The sequence below is a fragment of the Salvia miltiorrhiza genome, chromosome 8 (genome assembly GCF_028751815.1).
Source record: "Salvia miltiorrhiza cultivar Shanhuang (shh) chromosome 8, IMPLAD_Smil_shh, whole genome shotgun sequence".
In the NCBI taxonomy this organism is placed as follows: Eukaryota; Viridiplantae; Streptophyta; class Magnoliopsida; order Lamiales; family Lamiaceae; genus Salvia; species Salvia miltiorrhiza.
Window position 1 is genome coordinate 44,674,246 of NC_080394.1, and position 6,144 is coordinate 44,680,389.

The 6,144-nt window shown below is 37.5% G+C and overlaps 1 long non-coding RNA gene across 1 annotated transcript; it reads right to left on the reverse strand.

Annotated features, from left to right (window-relative positions):
* Window positions 1-3,002: 3,002 nt before the first annotated feature.
* On the reverse strand, window positions 3,003-5,884 carry LOC130996808 (uncharacterized). Its single transcript, XR_009092820.1, has 2 exons — window positions 5,841-5,884; window positions 3,003-3,217 (listed from the first exon to the last, which is right to left on the reverse strand). It is a non-coding gene; the product is annotated as an uncharacterized LOC130996808 (long non-coding RNA).
* Between the last annotated feature and the right edge of the window lie 260 nt (window positions 5,885-6,144).

Sequence of the window (6,144 nt, forward strand, 5' to 3'; positions counted from 1 at the left end):
GCCGACCGGTGACTCCGACTCTCTCTGAATCGACGAGAAGCAGGAGCATCAAGCCACCGCCGCCGTCGCCAATCCTCCCTCTTCCGTCCTCCCTCGATTCTCAACCCCAGCTCTCTCAACTCCCCCTGTTCTAGGTTCGGCAGCCGCGGTCAGTGGCTCCACGCCACCACCGTCAGCACACCTCTCTTCCATCGCCCTCTCTGCCTTTCTCTCTTCGGCTGGTAACAGCCGCCCTCCGTGGTGCTCGCCGGAGGAGCAGCAGCGACAAGCCGCACCACCCTCGGCGTCGCAGCCACCACGCCACCGTCGACAGCAGCAGCAGATGAGGCGGGCTGCCACCGGCGCCCTTCCCATTCGCTCAAGACCGAAAATTTAAAACAGGGCTTCAAGACTAAATCATTTCTTTTCATTTTATTAAAGAAAAACATGTTTCATATGTAGTATATAAACACAGATGGTATGCACATGTATATGAATGCTTTGTTCAAAAGTCTTCATTCAATTTATAAGTGAGAGTAAGTGACGTGCATACACAAAAACATGAATTGTTGTCTGCTGTACATTAGAGGTTTGAGTACTGGAGGAAATCACTGAAACTGAATTTGGGGTGCTAACCGTGAATGGAGGTGAAATGGGCAGAGTGATTTGTAGATGAAGTCTTTAGAGCTTTCAGCTGAGTTTGTGGAGTCCGTGTGGTATAGCTGAACTTCTGTGGGTGTAGCTCCGCACTTAGTTCCTTGGTATGTAGGAGAAATGGTGAGTGGAAGGGAAAGGGGGGGGCAATGTATCGTGTGAGTGGGGAGAGTGGAAAGGGTGAGTGGAAGTGAAAAGTGTGAGTGGGTGGGAGTGAAAAGTGTGAGTGGGGAGAGTGGAAAGTGTGAGTGAAAGTGAAATAAAAATATAATAAAAAGTCTTCCGGTTTGTACTATAAAAACTGTAATAATCGTTCAGTGTTCGTTTAAACAAATAGCTCGTGTAGATGCTAAATGTTAAATTAAATAAATATGCAATGCATATTAATTCAATAACTAAATTTACAAATGTTTTCGTACATTATTTTTGTTGGAATAAAAAAAAATAAATTCATTTTCTTTATATCCGGCGTGAATCATCTTACTTCTAAGTTCGAAAATAAATTCTAAATTTAGCTCGAGGAAACGGGGTATTACAAGATTCAAAAAAGAAATAGGAACCTTTTGTGAGTCATTTGGTCTACAAAAGATTCAAGCTCCATCCTCAAAACTTAAACAAAAAGAGAAAAGATTTTCAAAGACCACTGAATATAAACCCCATAAAAGAAAATATTTCAGAAAACCTTTCAATCAATCTAGAAATTTTTCTAAACAAAAACCTTTTAAAAAATTTGAAAAATCAAAAATTACTTGTTGGAAATGTCATAAACAGGGACATAAAGCAGATGTCTGTCCTCTCAAAGGAAAAATTGATGAAATATTTTTCGACAATGAAGATCTTAAGAATAAAATCTCATCTCTATTAATTTCAGAAAAATATCTTCTGATGAAGAACAAGAATATTCAGATGAAAATTCCTCAACAGATCCTGAAAATAATTTCATAAATCAAATATTTGATAGTGATGAATCTGAAGAAGATGAAGATCCTTGTAATGGATTTTGTCCTCTTAATATTAATGTCATTACAAAAAATAAAAATGAAAAAGAATTACTTTTTGACCTTATAGAAAAGGTCCCTGATCAAGAAGATAAACAAAAATATTTAATTAGACTCAGAGAAATAATTTTGAAAGAACTAGGCTTTATAAACTGAGGGAATGGTTTAGAGGTTTTGGAAAATGACTTGCTCCGTCAATTTTCGTCTGAATGTTGAAATGAATGAGAGTCTTCTTATATAGAGAATTCTTTGGGACATCAGTATCAATGAATACGAAAGTGGATCATCAGTCTTCATCTGCTTTTGAAAATTTGGTACGTTTGTCGGCCATTTTATGTAATCGTGCTATGAAAGTCTTCATTTGCTTTTGAAAATTTGGTACTCTGTCGGCCATTTCACCTTTTGAAAATTTGATACGTCTGTCGGCCACTTCACCTGCTACCAACAGTGATTGAGCACTTTACCTGCTACCAACAGTGATAGAGCTTTTGGAATTATGCCAGCTTTGAATTTCCTGCATTGAGAAAGGTTAATTGAAATTTTTTTGTTTTTCTTTCTTTTTTCTTTTGCTTCTTTTTTCTTTTTCTTTTTTCTTTTGCTTCTTTTTTCCTTCTCTTTTTTGTTGTTTTGAATTCTTTCTTTTTTCTTTTTCTTTTCTTTTTTATGAGTAGATAGTTAGAAATCGAAAGGATCTTGTTCGCATGGTCCTCCATAGTCTGCACATGATCCTTCAGATGTGGTATCTTCGGTTTCTGATTCTCTCTTCATCTTGATTAATTGAAGATATTCTTTTGCTGTTTCAGGATCTTCTTCAAAGAGCTGAAACATTTTGACCTGCTTTTGAGAAAGAGAGATTGCTTCTTTTTCTTGCTTCTTTTCATTTAGAGGAATATCTGGAATGATTCTTTCTTGGACTGGTAGGAGCTACAGTTCAATGAATATTGAAATTGACATATACACCCCTAAACGTACTTTTTACTGATTTTTTAGCTTATTCAGAAAAAATTAAAAAAAACTAATAATTAATTAGATGTAATCCTGGCCATTAATCTGTTCAGATTGTACGATTAAGATTAATTATTTAATCTTTAGACTAACGGGATTATTTGTAGATCTCCACCCTATATATATATATATATGTGTGTGTGTGTGTGTGTGTGTGTACGTTTTAAAAGGTATTGGTAAATCTCACGTTCTCTGTCACGACCGGCCTTAACTAAGGATAGCTAATCCGGGAAATCGTGACTAGGGAAGGGATTTAAGAAGCGGGGTTAGAGAGGGCACATTTGACTCATTTACAACTCGATTATAGACATTTATATCTAGCATTAATTCTTGAAATAAAATTTAAGACATTGAAAGATTGACGCATATAGTTAAAAAGGATACTCGATGAACCCGAGTAAGCGTTAAATATTTCTTGAAGAGTAATTGACATAATTATAGACTTGACTAAAACATAATCAGTGTTTGCAGCGGAAGGCAAGACTGAGATACATGTATGCAGACACATATCCTTTCTGAGCCTATTCTAAGTTCGACAAAAGCTCCACTCAGCAACACTTCATCGTTCATCACAGCTCAACCTGCACATTCATAAACATATGCAGGGCTAAGTACAAAAGTACTTAGTGGGCAGTTGCCAAAAACTAAATTATAAGCTTAACATTTTATCATCAAACCACATCATCATATAAGCGACATGAATCTTCTTTCCAGTTCTTTGCATACTATCATTTTCAAATTCATAAATAGCGTAAGTGCATTCCTCATCATCAAAAGTCCTATTAAGAAGCATCGTGTCGTGAGGAAGGCCTTCCTCAACGAGCACAGGCATCGCGCCGTGAGGGAGGCCTCCCTCAGCGGACACGGCATCGTACTATTGAGGGAGGCCTCCCCCAACAGACGCTAGCATCGTACCGTTGAGGGAGGCCTCCCTCAACGGACGTTTGACCGGCCAACCCTCTCATTGACTCACGGTCGCGTTGCATATATATATATATATATCCTTGGCAAGATAGCTATTCGCTCAGAAATCAAATTCGTTAACATCATCACATAAGCATTTGATAATAAGCATAAAGCATTAAAGCGTAACTCACATAGGCGTTAAATAATAAGCGTAAAGCATTAAAGCGTAACAAAGCGTGAACCACATAGGCGCATAACAAAGCGTAACTCCCTTAAGCGTAAAGCATAAATAATAAATTATAAAAATTTAAGTCGTAATTAAGCGTAAATAGCATAGCGTAAATTATTAAAGCGTGACAAGCGTAGATAATAAAGAGAAATAAAGTTTTAACTCATTTAAGCATAATAAAGCATAACTCATTTAAAAATCAAATTTTTGCATTTTAAAGCATGAAAGTTGCATAGTTCTTCAATAGCATTTTTATTTTACGCGTAAGAAATGCCCACCTGGTAGTAGAGACTCACGACTAAGCCTTAAACTCTTGTGCTTGACCTTTAATACGAGAAAATAAACAAGATTTTAATTCTCGAAAAATCTCAATAAATGAGGATGCGTGAAATGATTATGCATGACTCATATTCCTTTAATTAAATTATGAGATGCTAATCTTATTTAAGGAATTAAAGCTCGTCTTATGAGGTCGGATTATTAATCTTTAATAATCTACTCATCTTAAAATAATCTAATTCACTTACTAATTAATAATTAGTAAGTCTTAAAATTTTCTCTAATTAAACTTAATAGAATAATTATGAAGGCCCAATAAAATAATCAAGGCCCAATAGGAATTTAATTCGAGCCCAAATAAATAAATTCGAAGCCCAATACATAAATAACATTAGGCCCAATTAATAAAATATGAGTCCAAAATAAAAATATATCAAGGCTCAATTCTTGTATTTCTCATTACCTCTTAGATCCTCAAAAATAAATCGGTACTCCCTATTTTCCACAAAACTCGGTAGGCTCATCTCTCTCGTAATAATACTCCCACAATTAAAACATAATTAATACTCTATTTTCTTTTTCTTTTTGATCAGAAATTTTAAATCCTCATAAACAACAAAATCGACACATCATTATGAAATTTTAAAAAAATTTATAGCACTCATGTAAACCCACAAAAAAATCGACACTTTCTTTAAAATAAAGCACAAGTCATCATTTTCACTCCTACAATAAAACACCTCACATTCCCTTTTTTATATATATATATTAATCGCCCCCCCCCCCAATCAACTTTTTATTTTTCTTTCTCAATTTACACAAAGGTGACAGAGACCCACATTTTCCCATATTCTCGGTTCTCTCTCAATGCTAGTCAAAAGTGGAAGTAAAGCATTTCTCTCTCTCAAATTTTTATCGGTTCTCTCTCTCTTTATTAAAGTGTAACATTCTTTCTCTTTCTTTTATCTAAACCGCACTCTCTCTAAAATCAAGAAACACACGCTGCTCAACATCTCTTTCTCTCTCGCTCAATCTTCGCTTAAATCCGGCGCCGCGTTGCCTAAAGCCGGTGAGTTCGCTGTGGTCTACTGCTGTTTTCTGGTCTGGGTCGCGACCAGCGGCGCTTGGCCTTCGGCCGCGCCGCCCCGCTCCGAAGTTGGCGCCGCTGTCGTTGGGGGACCGGCGTACGCCTGCTGCTTCACCCGCGAGTCGCCACGGCCTCTGCCTTCTCCTTCCTCGACTCGAGTCCGAGGCTTCCTTCGGCGGAGCCGAAGGTCGACGCTGCTGTTTAATTCCGACGAGCAGCGGCTCTGCTGTCTATGTATATCGTCGATTGATCTCGCTCACTCGCCGCCGCTGACTCGAAGCCGAGTCGAGTAGAGCAGTCAGCTGTTTCCTTGGACTCGACTGGACAGGGCGGTCAGCCTTTTCTCTTCTAAAGAGCTAAGTTCGAAGCTTGTCTACTTGAAGTTTTAGTTATGTAGGAGATACAAGGGAGCTATGTTCTAAGTCGTATGATTCATTCAATCTCTTAAACATTCATACACAATTTTGTGAGGTCTGTGGTTCTGTTAAAAGCATGATACTTACATGCCTCTTGCTGTGGTTCTAAATCATGAGTCTGTGCAAGGTTATGCTGTTGGTTCTATATAGAAGTAAACTGTTTATGCATTTCTCTTTTTGAAATGATCATGCTAATCAATGCATATCTAGTATTTCTAAGGTTGAACTCATGCTGATGGAACGTGAAGCATGTAAATGGAACTTGAAATAACTGAGATGATAATTACCTTGAATGATGCTTGGTGATTCCTCGATGGAAGGAGTAGATTTGATGCTTTATGAAGAAGGTGAATGAGGATGGCTTTATACTTAACTTATGGAGAGCTGATTAGTGTGAAAAGATGATGAATAGTATGGCTAAATTGTAGAGCGTGGTTGAAGAATTAAAGATGAGATTTGCTGTCGACATTCTTGAGATTTGTTTGCTGAATTCTTTTTGACTATGTAGGAGTGGAAAAAGAAAAGCTAAGCACGGGTGAGAATAGAGTGGCTGAGGGAGCATGGCGTGCTAGATTTAATACACGGAATAAT